Genomic DNA, 14,987 nt, shown 5'->3' with positions numbered 1-14,987 from the left:
ATATCCGTTTTACAAAATACAGTACATTTTGGAAAAGTTTTTATATATTCATGTATGGTATAAAAGAGGCTTGGCACCCTCGTTATTTTTGGTTTCTTAAATAAAAAAAGGAAAATGATGGGAATCGTGTTTTCAACTGAAGGGATTAGGGGATTAACCCGCCAATCCCGAAATGGAAAGCGAGTCAATATTGTTTGGGCCGAATCGTTTAGGAAGGGCTCTGGCCAGGGGGTCCCTCTTCGCGAAACGAACTAAAGGCAGCGACAATGGGAACCATCGTCGCCGGCAGGCCTACGCTACCAGCACGTGCACCTGCAGGAAACTGGAAGCACTGTCACTGACTTTAAAACCATATTATTTTATATTTTAATTGCAAGGGGTTATTTGATTAAATTTGATATCTAGCGTATATGCCTTACATTTTTCGTTACACCTAAACCAATTTGAAGAAATTAAATAGTTTGTTAGTTGGTAGTATTTTTAATTTGCACATAGTTACGGTAAAGCAATACCAATTCGCGTCATCTGGTCATCACGATAAACTGCACTTTTGAATTTTGCAATTATTTCTGAAATTTTATCGCCATTTGGTTTTGGAATAAACCAAAGAATTGAAAAAAAATATATAAATCTGAGAGAGTAAATAGTTAACTCGAAATATCGAACATCTTGGGTCATAGAGGTAACCTAAGGTTGATACTAGAAATCAGCCGAATCGCTCGACGGCTGGAAAGTTTCAAATAAATGCCAGGAGCATAATGTCAGATTGCCTGATAATTTTAACAGCTTCACAACCTCCTTACTACTAAAGTCACCTGATATTCTCACAATAGTTTTTTTTCCCCCAAGTTTAAAAAATCAATATTCAAACAACATTCCACATAACGTAGCTAAGGCGCTCAGACTAAACATTTCGCAATACCGCACATATTTTTTAAATTTAATTTAATTTCGCAATTTTCAAGTTTAGTCTCAAAGTGAGATGTGAGGGGTCGGAACCGATTCAAAAAACGTCACTGAAACGTCATTAGATTATAACTTGCGACCTAATGACTTATTTCAAATAGAATTCACCCCCCCCCCCACAACTCTCCCTTGAAGGTCAGCGATATTTGAACCATGTTGAACCATCAATAAAACAAATCTGCGGCGTTATTGACAGTTTAAAAGTAGATGGCGTTGTATGTTCACTAAGCCCCACGGAAGCGTAATATCGGGACGTCAATTACCTATACCTACTTTTAAAGATGGCAGTGTAGAAACCGATCCTTAAGATTTCCATGCTATACTTACAATGTTTGTATAGAGGTACATCAATTTAAGACGTTATTATAAAACGCCATAAGTGCACTAAAGAAACTGTAATTAAGTAATTTAATCATCTGGGGTGGCGGAGTTTTTAGCACTTTCGCCTCGCAGGAAGAGCAGTCGGGTTCGAACCCAGCTTGTGGCACTGGGTGAAAACTCGGAACAACTCTACCCGCGTTGAGTTTGCAAGTTCTCTCCCCACTATTTTAAGGGGTTTTCCCCCGAGCATTCGGTTTCCCCTTACATAAAAACTTGTTGAGGTTAACGGTAATAGTGAGTGTAGGGAGCTGTTGGCTCGCGTGGCTTGAAGGGCTTTCCATCACCCTCCTGCGCATTGTAACCCGGCCACCTTCGTTAATGGCTTCAAAAGTCCCTTGATGACTTAGGCCTAAGGTGGTGCCTTCGGTATTAGCCTAGCTGATTATTATTATTCTTTCCAAACTAGGTATTTTATTTTTATTAAACGGCGCTTTTACCGAAACAATCCAACGATTTAAAAGTTGACTAAATTTCAACAGCGGCCGGTTTAGTTGATTTCCGCACCGGCTTATAACGGAAAAGATACCGCTAGGGAACACCTAACAGAAAAATGAATGGCTGGCCGAAATCGAGATTTATACTTGGCCCCAAGAACGAGATAAAAATGACTCTGAAGTTCTAAAACTAAATGAATCTCAGACAAGCGTATATTGCCGAAATTAACAACTGGAATTGCAACAAGCGACCACCAAGTGAGCCTTCCAGGTCATTTCTCAAGAGGATAACGAATATTACCCGACATTAAAACAGAAAAATTAATATCAAGATGTAAAGTAGTCGATTCTTCCGATTTATTCAAAGGTGATTACTTTCAGCAACAATGCATTTTTACTTGAATGACATTGTACTTTTAATTTTTTCGAAACCTCTTAGTGCCCTTTGTGGGCTTGGTGTCATATAGTCGGTCTATTGCGTAATCCCGCCCTGAAGAACAAGATTTCAACCTATAAAAGCTATTTTTAGAAAAATATCAAAGTCCCTGTACAATATCAAAATCAGCTTGTCAATTAAAAAACACCCTCCTTTAAACTTAAACTCCGAAAGTACCCAATAAGGCATAAGCCAGCCCTATCTTAAAATACTCAATATATCATAGCATAGCATAGCCAACACTTTACAGGCCTGTACAGGGAGGGGGGCGCCAGGGGATGCTCAGCGCCCCCAAATAAATACTTGAGCATCCCCAACCGGACCAACCCTAAAAAAGAAGATTGCTCAACTATCGAAAGATAGAATCTAAGATTTTTCGATATTAATCAAAAACCTTAGCATTATAGTTCTGGAAAACTTTGTTTTCGCGCGTTTTACTGACCCAATAGTTGAAATATTAAAAACAAAATTATAAATATTTCGGCAATTTAGTGCCAGATGTTGTCAAACAACCATAATTACACGCTTTATATAATACTATTTAATTAAATTAAAATGAAATATGTCATAACATTAGTTTATGATATTTTAACTATATAACTTAATTGGAAAAGACAAACGTTAATTTCTTCCAAGCTCGAGTAACCAAGAACAACAATCTATAAAAAAAATACTAAATATGCGACGGTCTTTCAATTAAAAGAAATACGGAACCAGCCAATCAAAAGTGTTTCGACGGATATAGCATTGCCTTGATATTTTGAGGCTTCAACAGGATACACGAATACCTAAGTGATTGGGCGATAATATACTACAACAGGCCCTAAATGGGTTAGAGTGTGCAATAACTGGTGAATTTACCGGGGAGTCGGGGTTTGGCTCTTGTAACCCATAAGGGTGGTGGCGCACTGGGAGACGTTCGCTCTGATCAAATGGTCCTATCTCCACCTCCGACTTCGGTCAGGTAGGGGCTGGAAACTGAGTTTCGGCTCAGGCTAACGGAGAGGGTCCGTGCATACTGGCCGCCTCGGCGGATTGGGTAGACTGCTGTGGGGTGGCGGGCCTCCGTATGAGGGCACGGCGGTCATGTTTCCCGGCCTTTTGGGGTCACACTGGGATCTCCGGTGCTAGCTGTGCCGGGTTATGTGGACCGCTGTGTGCCCGTCGTTCCCCTTTAGGAGCTCTCTCCAAAGGGTTTGACTCTTTACCTACGTAGGTAGGGTGTCGGCTGGCATTGCTACCCCATCCACTCTTAATCCCACTGCTGTGTGCGAATTGGTTATTGGTCGTCCCATTGCTGCACCTTCTGCTGGGTTGAGTGGCTCGCGTCTAAGGTGCGACCATCAGTAGTAGGGTACTACTATCCCTTCTGGAAATTTCACCTGTCCGGTTTTGGGGACGCTGGCGTAGGGAATTATGATGATCGGACTCCGGTGGTACGGCCCCTGTTGCTAGGCACACCGGGCTATATATTCTGAAACACTATACTACAACAATGGTAAAACATTCACAGGATTGTAGTTCATGCTTAATATTTTCCCTCGTGTATCCTGCTATATTAAAGAACTATTAACATATCGTCTTCAAGATTACTAGCTGTTTTCAAGGCTAGTGTGATCTACTTGAAATAAACTAGCATTGCAACCGTTTTAAATAGCTAGTTTTAAACGATGTTTAATATTCTGTTTTCAACGAAATAAAAATTTGTAAATTAAAAAAATTTAAAAATAAAGCCAATTTCGCGAGTGAGAGTTAAAAATGGCGATTTTTAGTAACAAGGCATTTATTTGAGCGCCCCGAGCTTTTGGCAGTCAAGATAGTATAAGGTCGCAAACGTGCGGTGCTCAATCCCACAGCTGTGAGTGAAGTGGAAGATGGCCACCCCATTGCGGCGCCGTTTACCTGTATGAGTGGCTTGCGTATTGGCCAGAAATCTCACTTAAAATTAAAATTTGTTAATGCAACCGTAAACGTAGTTCGGAAATGATCAGCATTTAATTTGACTAAATTATCATTTTGAACCAAGTGGGTCTTAATTTAAAAAAGTAAGTAGATTAAAAGTCGCGAGTCGCCAAATTCCACTAAAATGAACAAATGATCAACTTCTGGGGCTCCGATTTCAAAAGTATTAATAATGGCCGCGAGCACGAGCGTTTGATATTTTCTGTCGATTGATGCCTCGTCTACTACAAACGGCTCTAGAGATATTTTACGAACACCAGCAGGGGCAGCTATTTTTTAAAAATACTATAAAAATTATAAAACATAAAAATTCTAAATATCTTTTATGAATTTCTCATTTGAGACATTTTAGTTCACTTTAGATAAAGCTTTACACATTATTCGTTCAGTTCATTACTTGATGATCTACTTATTGTACCTAATGTCGTAGCGGATAAAACAACACTAACTTTTATCAATTTTGATAAGTAAATATTGAGATATTCGAGACCATCCTTATCTCTACTTGGAAGGCTTATCGCGGCAGATTTTCGTCTCGATGTGGTTGACGGTTTTTTCGACGTCACTATGTTAACTTAACAAACAACAACGTGAGAGGGGAGCGCGCGCAGAGGGGATTTTTTCTCTCGTAGGCGGGGCCAAAGCCGTCAGAGTGATCTTACCATACGCGATACGCCAGGATAAGCATTCCAAGTAGCGGTATGGATTTCTGTCGAGACCCAATCCAACTTTAGGGGCTTAATTTAATGATAAATCTATTAAATGAGAAAACTGAACATCGCAACATTAATGTTCTAAGAAACTAGTTTATAAAAGCGTCATTAGTTTTCATATTACTTAAGTACGTAGATTTTATGACGAAAATCGCCAAAAATCACTTAAATGGGCAAATACCCCACTTCCGGGGCCCCGATCCCAACAAGCACAAAGTGAAATGTTCTAAAACAAGGTCTTCATTTTCCCCGGACCCCATTGGCTCTTCAACAGCCATGGTTTGTTCCACCTCAACCTCAAAACAAGCATCCAATTGGATATAAGACGCTGCTGGCTCCTCCCGCGGTGGGATACTAATTGTGGATGTTGGTGCAACGGGCGCTTCAACCACTGAACCAAGTCCAGTCACGGTCCCTTTCCCAATCACGGAAAGAACCCGTTCCTCCAAATCGGTTAAAGGCTCGGATTGTGGTCCACCACCAGTTTTTCCCTTAAAGGCCTTTGATGCCTTAGCTCGAATGTTCGAGTGCCACGCTGAAAACGACTAGCGAAGCAAAAAGTTAATTTTATAGAAATTATCGCAAAAATTTTATTTAAATTGAAACTTACCTTCTTCCAATTTTCAACAGTTTTGGATGGTACCAAGCCACAACTATTGAGCTGACCGTTCAATTGATTCCACATTGCATCATATTTTGCCTTCGTGAAATTTATGTTGAATTTCATGTGCACCAAATTAGTATTTGCTTCTATAGTCAGTTGCAGGCTAAGAAAGACCAAATATATAGTACAGTCAACGCAAGGATACATCAGACCATTTCCGGCCAGTTGACCGCGCGTAATTTAAATTTGACCACTTTACGGTCAATTTCAAATTTCGTGAGTTTCATCGTTTTTTCGCGCCATCTAGGAACCAAAATTGTAATCTATAGTTTCATTTCATGTTGTCATGAGTTAAATTACTGAATGCAGCTAAAGAAGGTTCGATAATTGAAGCTCCAAATATTTTAAATAGCCCAAGAGGTTACTATAAAAAGCATGATAAAGGTTTATTGTTAACAAGTAAAGAGAAAAATATAATTTTAAACGTCTATAGCTCATTAAGACAACGTTACCCCCAAGAAAGCGTGGTAACTATTTTAAAAGAAACTGCCGATTTAACTGGTAAGACGTAGAAATAAATTTACAAAAATAAATAATTATACATACTCTTTTAAATTTAAGAATTATAGGAATTCCTTATCATTTAAATTTGCTCGCCACCACAATTATGAAATTAAAAAATAAAGATTAAAATTTCGGTCTCTAGATGGCGCTAAAAGACGACAAAAAGAGCAAAATTCGAATTTCGCGCGGTGGAATTACCGGAAACGATCTGAGGCATCCTTGCGCCGATTGATTGTACTATATATTTTGTCTTTCTTAGCCTGCAACTCACTATAAAAACTCAATGAGCGGAAATGACGTTCATTTAGATTTGGAAAGGGAAATCGAGCGATCCAAATGAAGATTTGGATTTGGGTTAGAGAATACGGTTTTTCGCGCCCTATCCAAATGAAGCCGATCCAAATCATTTGGATTTGGAATTGTCTAAACGATTTGGATTGCTCACAGAATAGCCTCCCAGGCTATCTCGACTCGAAAGGTTCAACAAACATTGGTCGTGTTTGTTTTAAAGCAGCAATTTATTTTCAAACAGAAGAATGTGACTGGAAGTGATTGAAGGTCCCTAGAAGAATCGATTTCTGTGAGTCTGTTTACGTTTCTTTTCTCCTGATGTGATGTCCCGCGCCATCTTTCTAAAAAATTGTACAATTTTTAGCACTTTTAATTTGGCACTTAATTCTTAATTTGGAAAGGAATTGTTTTTCAATAAACCAAAGAATAAAACTTAAACAACGAAATATGAGAGACAAAGTAAATTGTCCACGCGTAATATCGAATGATTTTGTAACTCCCGTCATGAAGTATCCAATGAATGTAGGATGGCAGGTGGTTACGTCAGATTGCTGAATAATTCTTTTAATCTTACCATCTTACCGCTACTACAGTCACCTGATATTTTCACTATAGCGAATAGCATTAATCCATACGTCTACTTGTAATGCTTATCCTGCCGTATCGCCTATGGTAAGATCAGTCTGACGGCTTTAGCCCCGATTACGAGAGGAAAAATCCCCTATGAGCGCGGTACCCTCTCACGTTGTTGGTTGGTAAGTTTGCACAGTGCTTTTACGGCAGCGCCTCTTGTAGCGACGTAGTGTCAAGTATCGTCCTAGTTGATAATTAAAAATAACGGTAAAAATTCCGCCGATCAGTTTTGTAAAATATTTTCGGCGGCGTAATCGTCGGCCATTTTCGGTATGAAGATACCGGCCGGAAGGCAGGCAAGGCTGCCAGATTTCGATAGATCGAAAACGGCCAACTCTCTCAAATGTTTTCGTTTTGAAAACTAAAATTTTGCGGCGTAGCTATCGACTAAGACTATTGGAAATATTTCTATCCAAATTCTAAACACGTTCCCAATATTAGCGCATTGAGTTGGGAATAATAGTATCTAGAGCCCCAGTTCAAATTTTCCCCATAGGCTTTAACACAGCATTAGTGAAGATAGGAACGAAAATCATGGGAGGGTTATCAACTACGACAAAAGCCACCTATGAGCGAAAAATGCAACTATTTAAATGAAAAATTCTTCGATGGCCCCTGCCGCCATCTATTAGCGACTTTGTGAACTATTATAATTTAAAGCTAAAAAACAAAACAACGTAGTTTCTTGGTAAATCATATTTCATTTTGAAATAATTTAGAGTATTTTAAAAGATTAAATTGCCCTAAATCAAAATTAAGTATGTAAAAAATGAATACAAATAAATAATAATGAATATAAATAAATAAATAATGATAATAAATAAATAATGATAATAAATAAATAATGATAATAAATAAATAAATAATGATAATAAATAAATAAATAATGATAATAAATAAATAAATAATGATTATATATAAATAAATAAATAATGAATATAAATAAATAAATAATGAATATAAATAAATAAATAATGAATATAAATAAATAAATAAATAATGAATATAAATAAATAAGTAATGAATATAAATAAATAAGTAATGAATATAAATAATATACACTAACTATTACCGTTAACCTCAGCAAGTGTATATGGGCAGGGGAAACCAAAGATCTCGGGGGAAAACCCCATTAAGAGAACTTACAAAATTTACGCAGAAGGAATGTTTCCGGATTTTTACCCAGTGCTACTAGCTGGGATCGAACCCGGCTCATTTTGCTGCGAGGCGAAACTGCTAACCACTCCGCCACCCCACTTTCTACTAAACGTTCACTGTAAAAACTTATCTAAGTAATGGTCTAATAATTTATTTTCTTCTTAAATAGTACCATGCCAGCTCTAAAATTTGTATTTAAGAAAAGTGAAGGTGTTGCGGTGTTTGTAAGCATTTTAAAAGTGGTGTTTTTCCTGAAGTCTTCCTCTGTAAAATGATCACCGCAAACTGCATCTGTTGCGTTTGGAACCCAGTCTGATCTTCCAATGGCTTTGAGCCATTTTTGCAACAAAGGATTCACTTTACCTGGAAACAATTTTGTAATTTTGAATAATTTAGAATAAAAATGTCTTCTATTTTTTTGGAATATTAGTGCTGCTCCTACTTATGCCAAGAAACTTTTTTGTTTCTTCCATTATTTTCGCAAGACGAAACTGCGCATTTCCTACCCATTTTGCTTAAAATTGCACTCAAAATATATTACAAAATAGTAAAGAACTCACAAAAGAAACCTTTATTGTGTTAATAAAGAGTTTTCAGATATACATGACTTTAATTTAAAAAAACGCTTTTTCAAAATTTTTCTTAAAAACGCGTCGCTTTCCCTCTTCAATTCAAAAGTTAAAATTATAATAGTTCACAAAGTCGCTAATAGGTGGCGGCAGGGGCCATCGAAGAATTTTTCATTTAATTAGTTGCATTTTTCGCTCATAGGTGGCTTTTGTCGTAGTTGATAACCCTCCCATGATTTTCGTTCCTATCTTAACTAATGCTGTGTTAAAACCTATGGGGAAAATTTGAACTGGGGCTCTCAATAGTATTATTCCCAACTCAATGTATTAGCTCTTAGCTCGTCACTGTCGTCAAAGTTTACACCTTTTTTTCCATTTTTACTAGGCATTTTTAAATTTCTAATCTATTTAAACCTTCACGCAACCTATATATGCAAAAACATCAAAGCGAACTTTCTATTTAAATTAAATAAATCATTACCCTTTCATTTTTATTCCAATGCAATTATTACTGAATAATCTAAAGCCTATGAGAATTCCAAAAGCCTAACTTCTATTAAAAACGGCAGAGCAGACGACGGAATGCGCACGTGTTTTGTATTTGGATATAAATATTTCGCGATTCTCTCGGTAGGAGCGCTGACGGGCGATGTAAATTGTGGAACCGGGTATTTTGCTTAGGTTTCGAGTCCAGTAATTATTCGTCCAAGGTCAGATAACGCATTGGCCCCGCCTACAAGAGAAAAAATGTTAAGTTAACATAGTGACGTCAAAAAAACCGTCAGCCGCATCAAGACGAAAGCATTCCAAGTAGAGGTATGGATTCCTGCGAATAGTAATAGCGGCGGTTTTTTTTGGGTATAATCAAGTCTCAATTTTGGCGAAATACCTAATGTGAAAATAATATTTCATTTAGAATTTTAACGGATCATTAAATTTTCAATTATTTACGAGCAGCAGATATCATTGGTAAAAACGTCATTTTCGACTTTTCTCTTAATCCGAACTATTTTACAAACCAAGGGTATTTATAGCTTTTTAGAATTAAAATCTCTATTAGATTTCTCAACCTTGTCGGTAACATATTTCACCAGCTAATTCTCATTCTTTGCCCCTGTTTGTGGGAGGTAAGCTTGAGCTTGTTGTTCGAATCATTTTTTGCGCTTACTCCAAAAAGTAGCATCATATCCGAGAAACGCGTAAGAAACAAACAAACAATAACGCTACCAAAGTGTCCTCTAAACTTTCATTATTGAAACTTTCGTAGCTCTTAGCTTTGCTATTTCGTGAAGTAAATATATTAATAGATTCATAAAGTTCTGTAAGTTGCGAAATCGACGACCGAAACGAGTCTATGTGGCGCTGCAGGGCGACGCGTCTATGATGTACCGTCTGCTCTTGTTATTTTAGAGAGAAAAGCCTAAATTTTATCTCCGCGTTACCATGGACCAATCATAAAACCGTGTAAAATTTAAATGCCAATATTCGGCTTTTACTGATCAATAATAACCCTCTAATGCGCGTATTTGTTACCATAGAAAGGTCGTACGCTACTATAGCTAACCAACACTAATAAGATACCTATGTAGTTTTTGATGGCAACCAAACAGTGGTGTAGTCGGGCCAGGGCGTCGCCCTGCTGCTTTTTTTCAAAGGCATAGCTCCGCTCCGCTTTGGTTTTTCCATTTTGCCAGGGCGCCTAGCTTCTATTTCGTAAATAATTTTTATATTGGGTGTGTGAATTTACTATATATTTTGCCCGCAGGAAAATACCATACCAATTTCAAATCTTTAAATAGGTACCGCCAGCTTCGATCACGCTAAAAATCAAAGTTGGACGTTCATTTATAGAGGCCGGTACAGCCAACTTCGATTACGCGTGAAATCGAAGTTGGCCTTACCAGGTAGCACCCCGGTTTTTTTAGGACTACATCATTGCAACCAAAAGAGGGCGTTGCGATAGCTTTCGGTAGCTAATAGCAGCCAGGACAGTGACGTAATCGGCATACGCAGGTGTATTGTAAATCGAGAATATTAATTGACGGGGGTATATATTTCGAAAGATGACGACTCAATTCCTTTTTGGAAATCCATAGCCGCAAAATAATTTCGAATCTGGTACTCCAATGAAATTACGAGGAAGGTTATAAATAAAAAAAAAATATTTTATGCAAACACATTTTTTTGAAGATGTTTTGTTTTTCAAAAGGTTTATTTCTGCAATACACTAAAAACCTCGCTAAAACTATACAGCAAAGATAGTTATTTATAAATTAATAATCCGGAAAAATATTTTTGGACAAAGATCGATCACATCAGAATAAAACCGACATGACGCATCAGATCATTGTTCGTTCAGGACGATTCATGCAAAATAATGTGTTGTAGAGTACGCCAATGAAATCACGAGGAGTTTTAAATAAAAATATTTTGGTTGATTTTATTTGCAAAAGGTTTATTTCAGAACTACTCTCAAATCTTATTATCAAAGCAAGTTATTTATTAAATGGTGTAATGATAATTATTTTCATTTTTGGAGAAAGATCAGATCAGGACAAAACAATCATGAGCGCGTAAATAAGAGTCTTCTAGTGACCTTCACCTGCACGCAGTGATATCCTTCAGGTTATAAATCAATTGCCGATTAAAACCAACATGAGCAATGCACGAACAATGTTTGTTGAACCTTGCGTGTCGAGATAACCAGGACGCGTTAGAGCAATGTTTACCCCATTGCACAGTGTTTTAAAATCGACTTTTTGCGGCCAAAATTAAATACCGAGAAAATGTAACATAACATTATATATTCTTATGTGATTTTGCGCGTAGAATCTGAAAACATTGATCATTTTTTTCTAAGTGACACCAGGAGGCCAAACGTTTTCTTTACGGAATTTTTCAGGATTTTTTGGCGCAACTTATGTTAAGGGTGGTCATAGACGTTACTTAAAAGTTTAGTAAGCCTATAATAAATACAACCGCTAAAAATTGAATATAAACCTTCAAATTTCATCAAAATGTGGCATTTTCCAATGGCTTTTTTTGTAAAAGAGTGCAAGTGAATGCGAGTAATTTTAGATTTATCTCTAGAAGAAATTTGTGTAGAATACAATGCAAAAGCTATGCGAGGTAAACGTCGTCAAGGTGTGTAGACAAAGCAACTTTTTTAACATGCAAAAAATCATATTTTCATCGGGAATTTTATGGTGTCTTTGATCATCTTGTTTTCTTTTAAACTACTACAAAACGCACTATAGGAGGATAACATAACTTTTCCCACCATCTGTTCTTATCTGTCAGTTTATCTAAAACATTATATACGAACATAGTTAAAAAGAATACCTGTAAATAGTTAGCGGGATTTCGAACTTGGACCGCTTACGTTTACATTTTTACCTTAATTCGAGTGAATTACGTATATTTAAAAAACAATTAGTGACAATTAAAAATATATTGAAGATAAGAGCCCTTTGAAGCCACTTTTTAACTAAAATTAAGATATTCCATTCATAAATTCCTCTTCGCGATTCCAGCAGGCTAAATAAAGAATAGGTAAAGTGTTGATTCAAACCTTCGGAATATGGATATGCGCAAATTTTATGATTATAATTAGGCGTAGGGCTAAATTTAAGTCAATTCAATAGTTTATTATATTAATATAAATCTAATGTTTATTAGGTGAAAACTCGGAACAACTCCTTCCGCGTTGAGTTTGCAAGTTCTCTCCCCACTGGTTAAAGGGGTTCTCCCCCAAGTTCTTCGGTTTCCCCTTTCCATATAACTTTGTAGAGATTAACGGTAATAGTTGGTGTAGGGAGCTGTTGGCTCGCGTGGCATGAAGGGCTTGCCACCTCCCTCCTACGCGTTGTAACCCGGCCACCTGTTTAAATTCATTATAAGTCGCTAGATGACTTGGGCCTAAGGTGTTGCCTTGGGTATTAGCCTAGTTGATTATCATTATTATTATCCTCTTTAAAATATCCTGCCCTAACTTGTAAATTCGATTTATCCGGATTACGTTCAGACGCGCAGCTACATTTATTGGTTGTATACCATTGAACCGAATCCCGTTCGACCTAATCCCATTGAACCGAAAAGTATTTTCGTTTATAGCCCAACATGGCGGGATTCAGTTGAATGGGAAATTTAAATCTGGTTCGTTTTCACTTCGGGTAGGTTAGTTCAGGTTGGGTTAGGTTAGGTTAGGTTAGTTCAGGTTGGGTTAGGTTAGGTTAGGTTGGGTTGGGTTAGGTTAGGTTAGGTTAGTTTGGGTTGGGTTGGGTTAGGTTAGGTTAGGTTGGGTTAGGTTAGATATGGTAGGCAACTATTTCAGGTCGGGTCTTATCAAGGTTATTTTCCAAAATTAAACCCGGAAAATATTAAATTTCAAGGGAAAAAGGTCTAAAAATACACGTCGGTACGAAATAATAAATATTTAAGACATAGTTTAGTCCAAATTAGAGATACTATCGTCACGTAACCTACGATATATAAATATGTATCACTAACGGTATATTGTATGAAAACCGCGCAAAACGCGGTTTTCGGTCGATTGGAATTCGGTTGAATGGTACATTCGGACTAATGGGATTTCGGTCCAATGGTCTACAATCACATTTATTCATTCAAACGTAAACTGGTCGATTTATAAATTTACTCCGATGTGACGTCCGTCCAGAACTACCTTTCAGCGTCTTAACCAGTTAACACTATTAAACAATCAGAGTGCCCTATATGTGAGCGGTCCATTGCAACTTATAGTGAAATTCTTCACCAATGATTGCATGGCGGTCGCTATTCAGCAGACATCTTTTACGCTCGGGCTTCCGTTGAATTCCAACGTTAAGATATTTATATCAAAAGTCAAAATTGAGCCAGAGATTCCAACAGTAGACCGGTTTCGCCCTTTTGGGGCTCATCAGTACGGTGAGAAGACACATTAAAAAAATTATGAATCTTACCAACTAACAGGCGAATTAGACATTGTAAGGTATAAAGATTTGGTCAATGTTTTCAGATTCTACGCACAAAATCACATAAGACTATAAATGTTATGTTACATTTTATCGGTATTTAATTTTGGCCGCAAAAAGTCGATTTGAAAACACTGTACACCGCCTGTGGCTTACCTCTTGCTAGGCCTTTTCCCCGACTTTCTCTCACCAGGAGACGACCCGAGGTGTAACCAGGGAACACTTCCTGTAAAATTTTTAATCAATTTCGAACTTTTTCATTATTTTTTTATGTATATTTTCTATTTTAAGCATTTTCATTTTTTTTTAAATTTATCAGATTCCCACATGTTATATTCAATGGGAAAATTTCTATTTTGTGTTGTCATAACATTTTTGGTTGCCATGGCAAAACGGTTGCCCATTGAATAAATTCCCTTGAGGGTTTTTCAAGTTATATCTTGAAGGAAAGAAGGGGTTCCTGGAGGGGAAATTATGAAAACCATAGCTCGGGACGTTTTTTTCTTTTTCGGTCGGACTCTTGTTAAATGCTGCCACCATTGAGGGGAATTTGGAACTATATTATTATTTTTTTCCCTATTTGACCTTGACCCAAGGTTCATAAAAAGGGAACTCTAACCTTGACCTACAACACAGATCGCGACTAGCAAGCTTTTAGGATGTTGATCGGAATGTTTTATACAGATTAACTTTTTGATAAGGTTATAAATTTAAAATGTTTTTTTAGAGTTGATGCAGTACAGAAATTAATACTAGAAATCCATTTTTGGGTGAGCTCTAGCTAAGCATTTCTCTTTCCGGGTTTAGGTACAGGAAAAAAAATTATATTCTTGTGAAATTTTGAATCACTTCTACAATCTATATAACAACAGTACTTTCCCATAATAATGAATTAATTGTAAAAGTTTTAGTATTTAAACTAACGCGTAAAAGACCGTTGGGCATTCCTAAGCCTTGTGTGATCTAAAAACGTCTTCCAAATGTGCAGACGACTAATTCGAATTTTTTAATAAATTTATCCACCGCTAGATGCTACTAACGTCCTAGGGTCCGACCAAAAATTACCGTACCTAGCCTTCCCCCTGTCCCGCGCTCGCGTACCTATCGCCTATGCTCTTGGTATTATATTTTCCCCTCCAGGAACCCCTTCTCTCCTCCAAGGTTATATGAAGGTGTATCAAATCCCCGAGTTTGAACTAAATCGGGCGTTGCACCTCGGGTCGTCTCCTTGTTAGTTAAAGGGCAACGCAAGTGGTCATGCAGGGGGAACTATGTTTTCTTCAACAAGCCGTAAGTAGGTTTT

The sequence above is a fragment of the Leiobunum rupestre genome, chromosome 1, assembly GCF_980474605.1.
Source record: "Leiobunum rupestre chromosome 1, qqLeiRupe1.1.hap1, whole genome shotgun sequence".
Classification (NCBI taxonomy): domain Eukaryota; kingdom Metazoa; phylum Arthropoda; class Arachnida; order Opiliones; family Sclerosomatidae; genus Leiobunum; species Leiobunum rupestre.
Note: the sequence above shows the minus strand (reverse complement) of the source record.